The 13,587-nt window shown below is 48.1% G+C and overlaps 1 protein-coding gene across 1 annotated transcript in view; it reads right to left on the bottom strand.

Moving 5' to 3' along the window:
- ERICH6B (glutamate rich 6B) overlaps window positions 1-13,587 on the bottom strand; it is a 70,173-nt gene that overhangs the window by 52,643 nt on the left and 3,943 nt on the right. Inside the window, exon 2 of the mRNA XM_042921183.1 lies at window positions 10,410-10,461. The gene's annotated coding sequence lies outside the window, so the exon portion shown is untranslated. The remainder of the gene's footprint in view (window positions 1-10,409; window positions 10,462-13,587) is intronic.

Below are 13,587 nucleotides of genomic sequence, written 5' to 3'. Positions count from 1 at the left end.
CCGCGTGGAGCCTGCTTGGGATTCTCTCTCTCCCTCTCTCTGCCCCTCCCCCTCTCGCTCGCTCTCTCCCTCTCAAAATAAATAAACACGAAAACAAGAAAAGAGAATGGCTCGCAGGAGCTTGAAATCTGGTGAGAAGAGGAGTCACGCAAACAGGTTTCTAGACACAAAAAGACACGCGCAGTGGGAGAGGTACAGGCAGGGTGGTTACAGGCACAGTGGCCGGGCCTTGGTCAGCAAAGGCCCTTCTAGTTGGAGGTCTGCCGGGTACGTGGTCACGGCCGCCACAGGCACGGCCTCTTCGGCTGGAAGGCACACCCGCGGTGAGTTTACTCAGCAAACAGTTCTTTTTACGCCCCAGCTTGCACGCAGCCGTGAGCACCTCGGCTTCCCCGCGACGTCTTCCCTGCCCCGCCCTGAGCTCCATCTGTACCTTCTGTATCTCCACTCAAGCAACTATTTTGCTATATTACACGGTTTGCGTACCCATCTGTTCTTTCCAACAGAGTGCGAACGTCTTGAGGGCCGGAAGGATTCATTCTCGCTTAAAAATATGTTAGGATCCTTCTACTCTTCTCCATCTCTGCTGTGATGACCCACAGTGAGCCGCGTCGTCTCCAGGCAGAATTACTGCAGCTCTTTCTTTCTTTTTATTATTATTGTTATTTTTTTTTAAGTTTGTTTTTTGGGAGAGAGAGAGCAAGCGGGGGAGGGGCAGAGAGAGAGGGAGACACAGAATCCAAAGCAGGCTCCAGGCTCTGAGCTGTCAGCACAGAGCCCAGCGTGGGGTTTGAACTCACGAACCGCGAGATCATGACCTGAGCCGAAGTCGGACGCTCAACCGACTGAGCCACGCAGGCGCCCCTAATGCAGCTCTTTCTAAACGGGCCTTCCCGTGACCACTGCTGCCACCCCCTAGTCCTTCTCCGTGAAGAGTGTCCGTGTGAGTATATAAATCAGGTCAGGATGTCCGGGGCTTACAAATCCACTAATGGCTTTCCCTTGTACTTGGAATAAAACGTAAACCCCATTCCGTGGCTTCCAGGCCCCCGTGAGATCAGGCGCCTGCTAAGGTTTCTGACTTTGTCTTGCCATTCCGTCCATCCTCTCCCACCCCGTTAGCCTCTCCTGTAGTGCTTACACTGTTTCTGATTATGTTTCTGTGTTTGCTTGTCCAGCCTTTCTTTTCTACTACGCTGTGTCTCAGTGGCAGTGACCTTATGTGACCTGTTCCCCGCTCTATCTCCAGTGGTTAGCTTAACGCCCGGTGCTCGGTAAACGTTCAATAAATATGTGACCGGTGACTGAGTCAAGGGCAAGGATAGATGGCTCTAGAGCAGCATGTCCCAAAGTTTTAAAAAGGGTAATATTCATTCTGCACAATGGAATGAGTTGAAGGAAGCAAACTGCCCAGAACCTTCCTGTTTGCTCTAGGGATTTAATGGATAAATATCTCAGTCTACCTTTCTTTCAGATCTTAGACCAGGAAGCTCTGTTTTCGGGAACCAGCGCTGAGATCACAGGATCACTTGCTAACATGTGTGCACCATGATGCCCAAAATGGGAAGACTGATGTGTAAAGACATTCATAGTGGGCCAGTGGGCTTGTTTGTCTACTTTTAGGATTGCTAGAGCCCTTAGATGATCAGATTCTGATAGGATTAGCCTGGGGCAGTGTGGTGAACTGAGGGGGTGCTACCCAGGCCCCCTTTCAAAGGACTTGCTGCCGGCTGTGGAGACTGTGGTCTACAGACAGCCTCCGGCCGCCCCGTCTTTCAGGAACTGCCTCGGCTGCAGAGCTGCCTTCCAGAAGTCATCCAATAAAGTCAGGCCGACTCAGGCAGGTCAGCTTTGACAGGCAGGCTTGCCCAGCCCGGTCCACAAGACCATTCCCTCCGCCAGTCCTTCCCCGCCCTTTCTCAGGCATCGGCTTATATTTCTACTGGTTGCACCTCAATGGTCCGCATCTGGGAACCCGTTTCCAGACAACCCGCCCTCTGACAGACAGCTTCACAAAATGTAAGCCTACAAAGGAATGGATTGCAGGATTGGGGACAGCGAGGAGGACAGGCCTCATAGATAGATTGGTATTTTAGAAGGGTGGGGAGGGTGGGGAGGAAGCAGACCAACCCGGGGCCCAGAAAACTGACCTGGCAGAGAGAGGACAAGGTAGAAAAAGTTAAGGGCAGAGTCAGGGGGTGGAGAGCTTTAGAAGCCATTATTACTCATTTTGGGCTGGGTGATGACGGGAACGCGAGAGGATCAAAAGCTCCAGAAGGGAGCGCTCTTGCGGCCATTTACCAGACAGCGCAGAAACAGTAGAGTCTCCTGCCTCTGTCACTCACTGCTCTGTGGTTCATACTGTGATCTTCCTGCGTGTCTTCTGACCTAGGCTACCTCAGATGCCTTTTGGAGGAGGTGGGGTGTAAATCACACACACCAGGGTGGAGGAGATCGCCTTTGGGGCAAAGGGTGAGCTGTGGGAAAACTTCGGGGCTCACACTGATGTCTAGGGGAGACTCTTCTGCTTTAAAGGAGCCTCCCCAGGCTTACTTTGATTTAAAAGCTGACCGTGTCAGTTAACTGTGGCTGTTCACTTCCGACCCCCGTGCGCTCCTGGCCCTGGCTCCCTAAACCAGAGGGAGAAGGAAGGGGCTGCGTAAGAGGAGAGCAATTGGAGACGGGGATGCCCTGCCTCATCCTGGGAGCGGTGAAGGAGCAAAGGCATGCTTAACACTTCAGGGATCTCCTACCTTTCCTATTTTTTTAGCTGCTTGAGATAAAATGTCAGAATGGCCCCATCCCCCGGACGGCCCAGAATGCATTTTCCAAAGGCAGCCTGTCATTTAAGCTTAAGAATCTTTTCTTTCCATTTTCTCATCAGGCCTTGTGAAAAGGCCCAGGCTGCTGCATCGTCACATTCTCCCTTTAATTCTCCTGGAAACTTCTAAGAAAAGCCATCAGGTGGAAATGAACAGTAATTGGCAACTTGAGACCCGGCGTCTGAGGTAAACATCCTGGTTTTGACTTGTGATTCAGATGTCCACTCATTTTGACCCCGGTTTCTGACAGATTGCAGCTTCATTTCTGTGGTCACAACAAGAAACATCCCCTTTATAACAGCCGATTATAATCAGCTGATTATAGGTCTTTAATCTTTAGACTGGCTTCACAAAATGGCTGCATCAATCAAAGCAAGACGGCAGACACAGGTAATTCGGCTTCAAGAGTTTTTTAAAAAAAATTTAGAGTGAATATTTAGAATGAGCAGAATTCACAAAAAATCAAGAGTTCCGGCTTCTCGTGGAAATAGGAATGTCGGGCAACCCTGCGCGGGCTTTCCCACACGGAAATAGTGCTGCTGAGTTCAGGCTGCTTTCCCTGAATGGGGCCTTCCACTTCTGGGTCTGTCCCCACCACTGCCTGTAGTCTGCTCAGATTCCCGGGCGGGCGCATCCTCGCATGGGCCCTGTTGTTTTCCTTACAGTAGAGCCATGGCTCGCTGTCTCTACCAGAAGTTGGGAGAACAAAAGATACACAATCCACTAAAAGGTCTGGTATCTCTCACACTTTGCCTGCTCATGCATTGGCTTCATCTTTCTGGCCTCACAGAGAGATGGGCTGTTTGGTGGCGACAGGTGCCGTGTTTACACAGGTCGACACTGGACGCCCGTACCTACCATGGTGATTGGGCATGCAATAGGCACTCGGTAATAACCTGTTGAATGTATAAATGAAAGAGCAAAGAAAAGTATTAATTAATGCACTTTGCCAAGGATATTTACTGATTATGTACATATGCTTATTTACCGAAGAGGGGTAAAACTTTGTATCAGAGGTCATTCGACCACAATCTTGGAGATTTGTATCCACATAACCCCTTCCACACTGCACTGCAAATGAGAGGCGAACTGATTTTTCCATAGTGATTTTTCTTTTCTTTTCTTTTCTTTTCTTTTCTTTTCTTTTCTTTCCTTTCCTTTTCTTTCTTTTCTTTTCTTTTCTTTTCCTTTCTTTCCTTTTCTTTTCTTCTTTCTTTCTTTCTTTCTTCTTTTCTTTTCCTTTCCTTTCTTTCCTTTCCTTTCCTTTCCTTTCTTTTCCTTTCCTTTCCTTTTCGATCCCATTTGTCATTCTGAGGGGTCAAGGCCAGGATCTCCAAACATTCTTAGTTTGAAATACATGAGGAAGACATAACTAATGTAACAAAAAGAACAGAGCACCCCCTCTGTAAGTGACTGATCTCACAAGGAATAATTGCAGCCTCTGGTTTCCAGGTGAATGACCTAAAGAAGGGCTCCATGTTCTGGTTGTGGTTTTTTAGGGAAAGGAATTAGTAGGGTCTCCTCACTGGTTTCCAAGACGGGGGCGGTGGTGTTGCTCCTGAGATGTTCTTTGTCTCTCTCACTGGGGCCATGGCTCTACAGACTTGCTGAAAGGCGTCACACTTTGGAAACCAAATGCATGCAAGGAACCTGCAGCTGGGTGGGAACAAGTTCCTTGGGCTGGGAAAACAGGCTGCTCCGTGAGGATGAGCGCATTCGCTTTGTCCAGCTCATGCGGCCCAGTATGATGGCTCTGGGCAGAGAGGGGATGGGAAGACGTAGAAGGACACGATTTGCCAGCGTGGCCAGCACGGCTATCCTCCCCTTACGCATCCTCCTGGATCCTCCTCTGCCCCCTGGATATCAATACTGGTGTGTTTCCAGGGAAAAAGCCCAAGGACCGCCTTTGACCCTTGGTCTGTCGGCACAAGTTACTGTCGTCACCATCCTCTGCCTTTGCATTCTCAAAAGAAAGGAAGGGTCTGGCTTTTCTGACAAGGAAGGAAAATGGAGGCCCAAGCGCCCTCTGGTCCCTGCACAGGGTGGCTCGGGGCGGGGGCCTGGGTCCCAGTGCCCAGCTCCCTGCCCCAGCCAGGGCTCCCTTGCCGCACCTCCCCTCACTGACGGTCCTGCACACACTCGCTGATGGACCCTTCCAGTCCAGCCCTGCCCCCTGGCCTGGGCTCCAGCAGCGGGGTGGGGGGGCAACTTTGTAGATTAACCAGTCTCTGCTCGATAACGCAACACTGCTTCTGACAGAACCGCTTCGGACAATCAGCAGAGGAGCGGACTGTGTGAAAATGGAAAGGGAGAGCTGAAGCAGGAAGGAGAAGCAAACTTCTGAAAGAGCAGAACGGCACAGTGGTCAGGGTCTGGGGCCAGGTTAACTGGGGTTAAATCGGGCTGGGCCACTTACACCTGACTTGGAGGGAAAGTCTTCATTCTCCTGTGACTTAATTTCTTTATCTGTAAAATGGGGAGAATAATGGTACCAAACTCTTGTGGAGATCCAATGAGACAATACACGTAGGCATAAGTAGTGACAGTCACAAATGTGACCTATGTTGTTATTGCACGTTGACTCCTAACCAGCACTGAAGGTAAAAGTGTGTGTGTGTGTGTGTGTGTGTGTGTGCACGCGCTTCTGAGGTCTTACTTAGTTTATGGCATGGGGAGAGAAAACACAAAGATTGCCTCTCACTTCCCTGCTCCCTGGTAGCCACCGCAGCCTAGTGGAGGGGTCTCAAGATGAGGGTCTGTCTACGATTCAGTCCAAGTCCTGAGGGCGGGGTCCTGGGGGCAAAGATGGCCACGGGTATTGTCACAAGTGAGCTCCCCTATCCTTGGGAGGCTGGAACCCTCCCAAATGGGGAAGCATTTTATGGCGGTGGTTGTGTCTGCCAGGACAGAACCTCCCACATAGCGGGTCAGTCTGTTTTCCGACTCTCAGCCATGATTTCACGAGGTTGTTATCTATAAACGCGGGACAGCCTTTCTGAGGCCATTTTCACATGGCTGCGATTCAGCAGCCCTCGGACTGAATCTTGGATCCCAGCCTTCCTCACTTTTCTCACTCCCCTTCCCCGTGACAGTCTTGGGAGTGTTTGGAGGTGGCAGTCAGACCTTTCTCCAGGGCCCCAGGCTCGGACCCCCAACTCCCTTCTTGGCGTCTCTGCTCAGACATCTAAGAGACACCTCAGACTTGGTGCCCAAACTCAGATCCTGCTCTTCCTCCCCAGACCCCTCAGGTGCTGACAGAGCCCGTGGAGTCATTTCTTCTCTCTTCTTCACCCTGCATCCCATCTACCAGGAAGCCAGGCTGGCTCCTCCTTCAAAGGATCTCCCACTCCTCACGCGCCCCATGTTCCCACCCTGGTCTGCCCAGCATCACATCTTGCCTCGACTACTGCAGGCACTTCCTAGCAGGTGTCTTTTCCACAGGTCGCCAGCTTTTAAAACTTAAGTCCTGGGGCGTCTGGGTGGCTCCGTCGGTTAAGCATCTGACTCTTGATTTCAGCTCAGGTCATGATCTCATGGTTGGTGAGTTCGAGCCCCACCTCTGGCTCTGTGCTGACAGCGTGGAGCCTGCTTGGGATTCTCTGTCTCCCTCTTTCTCTCTCTGGCCCTCCCACGCTTGCATTTTTTTTTTTCCTCTCTCTTAAAATAAATAAATAAAAATTAAAAAAAAAAAACAACTCAAACCTAAGTCCTGTCACCTCACCCCTCCGCACAAAAGCCTGCAATGGCTCGCATCTTGCATAGAAAGCCAAAGCCCTTTCAGGCTTGCAGGTCTTTCCCGACTGGCCCCCCATCACCTCTCCCACCTGCCTCCCCCTGCTCTCTCCCTCCTCCCACCCCTGCCATCCTGGCCTCAGCCTCGTGCCTAACATTGCCAGGCACTGTTCCACCCGAGGCCTTTGCTCTCCTGTCCCCGGGGCCCGTTCCCCAGGTACTCTGGCACTTTTGATGTCCCCTAACCTGCTCTCATTTTACCTTTTTCTTCCAGAGCATTTATCACTTACTAACATATTAAGCACTTTATTCATTTATTTTGTGCATCGTCTCTCTCCTCTCACTAGAATGTGAATTCCTTGAGGGCAGGGAGCTTGGTTTCACTCACTGATTTGGCCAAGTGCCTAGAACCGTGCCGAGCACTTGGTAGGAAATAATACATATTTATGGAATGGAGGTGTGAATCCTGATCCCTGCCTGTCCGGAGCCCGGGCCCGGTGTGAAGGCAGTGATCTCTCCAACGGAGTGTGGTGGGTCTGAGGACACTTAACCCTCAGCTCTGTCACTGTGTGCAGAGCTCCCCTCCAGAAGGTGTATCGCTTTTCTGTCTCATCGGCACTTGACGTTTTCTCCAGTATAACTCCTCCCAATAGCCTTTTATTGGACTGACTGCCAGTCATTTCTTAACTCTCCCAGCTTCCTAGTATGTGTGTCTTCATCCAAAGCAGCGATACAAATGTCAAACCAGAGAGCCGCAAGGCCACCAGCCGAGTCTGTTCTGCCAGGAGAGGCTGGGGGAAGGGGATGAGCATTTCCAGTCAGCCCCCCGTGCGGGGTCCCCTTAGCCTCCCACAACAACCCCCAATGCAGGCGCCATCATCCCTCTTTACAGAGGAGGAAATGGGGCTCAGGGTTTAAGGGAAACAGAAGGGTTCACAATCTTTAGAGGGTCACAGCGACAAAAAGTAGTTTACAGGAAATTATTTTTTTTCCTGAGCATCCAAAAGGAAGTGGAGTGGGAGAAGAGGCTCTTACTACAAACATTTTTGGCTGAAAAAAAAATGAGAAGATCTTAAAGAATAAAGCTTGTCCTCTGGGCAGCTGGCAGGACCTGGCCATCGAGGCTCCTCCCTCTCTGCTCTCTGAGGGGCTCAGCTCCCAGAGGCTCCTCCCCTTGGCTCTCTGAGCCCCGCCCCTTGACTCACGAGGCCCCTCCCGCTGTGTTCCTGGAGGCCACCTTCTGCTTCTTGTCTCTCTGAAGCCACTTTTCTCTCTACTTTTTGGGCCCCTCCTCTTTGGCTCCCTGGGACTTCCCCTCCCTCAAGATCTCCCCACTTTTCTGAGGGATGACAGGTGAAGTCCGGTCCCACGTGACTTGTTCTCCAGGAATCCGTGCTGCTCACCTCTCCAAAGTGCTCCCGAACCCTTACAGGAAATGCCCTAGAATTGTGCCCAGCATCAATATCAAACTCACTGGGATATAACTGGCCACATCTGCCTTCTCTTCTCCTTTTGTTTAAATCGGGACAGTGTTCTCCCGTTTCTAGATCTGGGGTACTACTCTTCTGCTTCTCTATGCTCCAAAGATTTGTGTAATGCTTTGAGTTGCCAAACCAGTAAACATGCCCGATTGAATTTGCTCGTCAGGGCGTCCTTGAGCGACAAACACGATTATCTCCGTTTTACAGACAACACTCAGGTTCAGAGAAATCAAATGACTTAGTTAAGGTCAGACAAGTGAAATGTTGCCAAACTAGGATTTGGACACAGGTGTGCCGTTGCAGAGGAATGTTCTTTCCCCGAGAGGACTATCATGCGGGTTGAGAGACTGTATCCTTTGGAGGACTGCACTTCTCGGGGCACTGGCTTCAGTGCTCAGCACCCACCTCCTCCCCATCCCAGGTTAAACAATCATTCTCTGTGATAAAACAGGGTGAGATGAGGGAGGCCGGGGAAGTGGGGTTTTACTGAGCATCTCCTAAGTGCCTAGACAGAATAAGGTATTTTGCATTATTTAAAACTAAACAAATTTTTTTTTTAAATGTGTATTTATTTTTGAGAAAGAGAGAGCACAAGCGGGGGAGGAGCAGAGAGAGAGAGAGAGGGAGACACAGACTCCAAAGCCAAAGCAGGCTCAGGCTCTGAGCTGCCAGCACAGAGCCCAATGTGGGGCTCAAACCCATGAACTGTGAGATCATGACCTGAGTCGAAGTTGGACAATTAACCGACTGAGTCACCCAGGGGCCTCCGTTATTTAAAATTTAAAGAGTCACAAAAGGCAGGTAAAGTGTTATTATCCCATTTTTCAGCTTAGAAAACCAGGGCTCCCAGAGGTTCTAATTGGCCTTAGGACACAGCTACTCAGCGCCGTATTTGTGATCCCCCACACTAGGTCTGTCCAATTCCAAGTCTAAACCACACCGCAAAGAGACGAGAAAGGTATTTCATCTTTTTGGTCTTGACAACTCAAATTCTTAGCGATTCCCTTAAATACAGAGAGGCCCTAATGGCAATTACTTAAAAGAATAAAAAAAATAATAATATTTAGAGTTTCTATTTGCTACAGGGAAGTTCATTTAGATGGAGAGACATCCCCAGTTAAAAGTTTTCTGGCGTGATTTTTGAGAGTCATATAGAAGGCCTTTGCATTGACCTTCCTCCAACCTCTGATGTCATGAGAAACAGAGTGGGGTTATTGAGACACATTACAACAGATATTCATTTTCAGCTAGTTCAATTTAGGATCTCAGTAGAAGCGTATTTCTGGCGTGGCCCGTCGACACTTCCGATGTGCCGGGGGACCTGCGTTCTCGGCTCCTGGGAGCCCATGCGGAGGCTGCCTGCCTGATGGGGCCGTAGGCAGCAACGGCGGGAGGAATAGCCCTGTCTTGGCTGAGCTCCAAACTGGATATGTGATTTTGAATATGTTCTCCCACTTGTGTCTAGGCTTCCTGTCTCATTTGTAATGTCAGCGGATTGGCCTAGAAGGGCTCTAGGTTCCTTCCTTCCGGCCCTATGTTTCCAAAGACCGTCCCTTAGTCAAACCCTTAGGGCCAGGTGCGTTGTGGCTTTCAGGTTTGTTGCTGATTTAGGCTGTCCTTACGGTGACTGTATCCTAAATACACATCGGCCCTGTGGGGGTGAGGGGGCAGGAGCCTGCAGTGAGTCTCATTAGTATTTCTATAGCAAAACATGGACATTTTCACAACAGGTGGGATAAAGAGAAACGGTTAGTTGCCCCACATCAGTTTAGGTTGGATTTTGCTTTGAACCGAGTTCTAGCAGTTCAGGCTTTGTGGCCAGAGGAGTTTGCCACAAATTTCTCAAAGTTTTCAGTTTTCAGAGCTTTTTCTGGATTACGGAATTTGTGGATAAGACGTTTTAATCTTGCCTTTATATTGCTCATTGGTGGTCACATCTAGGAATTATCTGATGCGGTGTTCTTGATGGGAAAGGCAATGCTTTTAGAAGTTCCTACGGAAGGGGCACCTGGGTGGCTCAGCCAGTTGACTGTCCAACTTTGGCTCAGGTCATGATCTCATGGTCTGTGAGTTTGAACCCTGTGTGGGGCTCGCAGCTGTCAGCACAGAGCCCGCTTTGGATCTTCCGTCCCCTCACTCTCTGCCCCTCCCTTGCTCACGCAGATCTCTCTCTCTCAAAAATAAACATTTTTTAAAAAGTTACTGTAGGAAAACAAAATCCATTTTGTGAAGATCTATTTGATATTGCTGTTTCTGGGATCACAGTGTATCTAACAGGGGGGGCAGTAAGAATTATCGGCAATCATGGCCACGCGGCCTTCAGGACCCAGAACAATGCAGTTATGTTCAACCATGCTCATGGCTCAGTACTTACAATGTCAGGGAGTGAACTCAATCCAAGCCAAGATAGTTTTCAATAAGAACAGCTGAAAGAAAAAAAACTTTCTGGTTAGCTCTTAGTTACTCAGAAAATTAGCTGGAGAAAACCTCCTTCCCTAAGAATACTGGAAAACGGATATTTTTCCTATGCTAAATATGGCATAGTTTACTTTTGTGGTACAGTGTGTTTCTTCATTAACCTTCCTTGGTCAGTAGCTCTCCTTGAATGTTCACCATGGAAATCAAACCCAAGCAGCCCTCCCTTATACTACCTCCCTTTCCATCCCCCCCCACCCATGGGACAAAATGGCTTGACCACTCCGAGCATGGACAGTCCCTGGGAATTGCAGAGAACTCCCAGGGATACTGCAGTAGATTTTAAATTTTTGAAGAGAACAGCTCGACATCTGCTGGACATTGTAGGCATACCTAATTTTTGATTAGGCTCCATCCCTTTGAATGATGGCATATTTTGCAGAGCGGGGTGTTTGGCTGTCTTTGAGACGAAAAGCAAGGACCATGTAAAAATCAGTGTGCAGTAGAAAAGGAGGGTGGCTGTGTCTAATGATTCCAAGATTGAAGTCACTCAGTGCCCAGTGGGCACACACATTCTGTGAGAGAGTCATCATGGCCATTCAAAAATGAAATAAAGGCATTATTTTTTCTTTCAGTTTCTGGAGGAAGTTGTGACATAAATGTGTGACATAAAGACACAACGCAATATTTATCCGGTTATTTGGATATAACTGATAAATGAAACCTGTATTTCTTTTGGTGGAGGGGGGCAACAGGAAAAATTCACTGAGGCGCTAAAGGTGCCACGGACGGAGAAAGTTTGGGAACCTGGTGTAATTCACGTCCTTGCTCAGAGGTAGACATTCCGAGTCATCCCTGATTCCTCCCTCTTCCGCCCTTCCAAGTCCGCTAACCAGTCATTAAGTCCTCTTGGCACTGTCTTCCAAGAAGTGTCCCGAATCCATTCTTCTGTCCACTACCGTTGTGCTCACCCTTGTGTAGCCCACCATCTCCTACAGCTACCTCTGTGCTTTGGCCCTTGCTTTCTGATAATCTATTCTTCAGAGGCAGTCTTTTAAATACATAAACTGGATCACGTCGCTCCAGTGGTTAAAACCCTCCGGTGGTTTCAGAGGCTTTCAGAGGCTTCCAAAGCTTGCCCATGTTGGCTCCTGCTTTCTTTCTCATCCTCCTGGAACTCCACTCTTCCCCTTGCTCTCCATGTACAGCCTCTTCCCACCCAGCCCTTCCCATTGTCTGGAAAGTTCTTCCAGATCTTCAAATGCTTGACTCCTCCTCCTTAAGTTTCAGCTTAAATGTCACCTATCCAGTGAGGCCTCCTTTGGGTCACTGATCTAAAATTGCCCCCATTCCCACCCTTACCCCAAATCACTATGTATCTTCTCATGTTGTTTTCTTTTCTTCATAACATTTGTATCATGTTTATTGATCTGTATACTGGAGGATAGAAATTTTGCTCACTTTTGTTTGCCGTTATAGTTCTGCCACCTAGAATAATGCCTGGCACATAGGAGGAGGTTAATAAGTATTTGTTGAAGTGAATAGATGAGTGATTATTTCACACGGCTCTAACTTGGGATCATTCACTGATGGCTCCTAATGGAGGAGATCCAGAATTTGTATTGAGAGAGAGGATGTCAATAATTTCATTTGACTGATCTCTATGTATGTAAAATAGACATTGATATACAAAATGTGTTTTACAAAGCAGGTAATCTGGTCAAGCGTTTCCTATACTCTTTGGAAAGAGACAACTGCTTGTTATCTTATACGGACGGCATTTTCCTTAGCAATACTGCTTGTTTATCGTAAGTTTATGTTGAATTGGATAATCAATGAAGCAACTTCATCATTTTATTTGTTATTTTTCATAACAGGCGAGCTACCTCTTCCTTTTCTTTCCTTTCTTCAGACTAAGAAAATGAGATAAGGAATGTATAAAGGAACATTTCTACAATGACAGCATTAAACAAAACATGGGAATGCCATGATCCAGCCTACACCCACCGATGCGTTTTCTTGGACAACACCAAGTCCAGGAAGGGAGCACAGCACAGAGGCAGTAGGAACAGGTGTGGAATTATTCAACATCTCTGGCAAACAGCAGTGGGGATTAAACAGAGATTTCTTTAATGAGATTAATTCTGAAATACGAAGAGCAGTTTGGCATGTTCCCAAAGATACAAGGCATTTGTATCTATCTAAGATTAAAGGAGCTTTCACACAAAGCGATTTTACTTTTTCAACATCAAAGAGGATTCTTGGAGGGGCTGCTTGAAGCAGACACACTGTAACAAATGTGGGGAGTGCCAAAGCTTCTTTATATAAAAGACAGTTTGCTCAGCCAGGGATTGTGTCTGTGGTTTTCACTATCCAGGATATACAGAACACTGTTCTTCCAATCACAGGATTATGGAGAAAGGGAGACCAGGGGTTAGGAATCAGGTTGACAAACATCCCAGACAGGTGGCTACCCAATGATAACCTTGGATTTCCTGGGATGGGGGCTCAGTGCTTCCTGAGGCTGGCTGTTGGACACATCTTATAAGTATTATAAATAATGGCGATGATGCTGGTAATAACGATAAGAAGGATCACAGACACTATTTCTACATGCGAGGCACTGTATTTAGCACGTAAGAAATTACACAGACTTCTGCTAAATCTTCCTCCCTTGGGCTTTCAACCAGCCTTTCCAGGTCTGCTCTCTGGAGCTGCTCACAATAGATTTGCTCCACTGCGAGCTACAAATATTTGAAGGTAGCTTTTATATTCTGTACCGTGTGTGTGTGTGTGTGTGTGTGTGTGTGTGTGTATGTATGTATGTATGTGTGTGTGTGTGTGTATTTTGTTTTGTTTTGCTAAACTTAAGTTCATTTATGTGGATCCATATTAAATTCCATCTTGCTGGCTTTGCCTCACCCTTTCAGGCTGCTCAAATTTTATGGATCTGATTCTATCATTCAGTGTATTAACCAGACCTTAGAAAGTGTGCTACTGAAAATGATAAGCTTCCAAGTCTCCCTCCTATCCCTTTTCCCTTTCTTCTTTTCCTCCTTCTTGCCACAAACAGTTATTGACTTTCTATATGCCAGATACTGTCAGGTACTGGGACTGCACGTTTGCACAAGGCACAC

This window comes from Panthera leo, chromosome A1 (genome assembly GCF_018350215.1).
Source record: "Panthera leo isolate Ple1 chromosome A1, P.leo_Ple1_pat1.1, whole genome shotgun sequence".
NCBI lineage: Eukaryota > Metazoa > Chordata > Mammalia > Carnivora > Felidae > Panthera > Panthera leo.
This window is presented reverse-complemented; position numbering and strand designations above follow the sequence as displayed.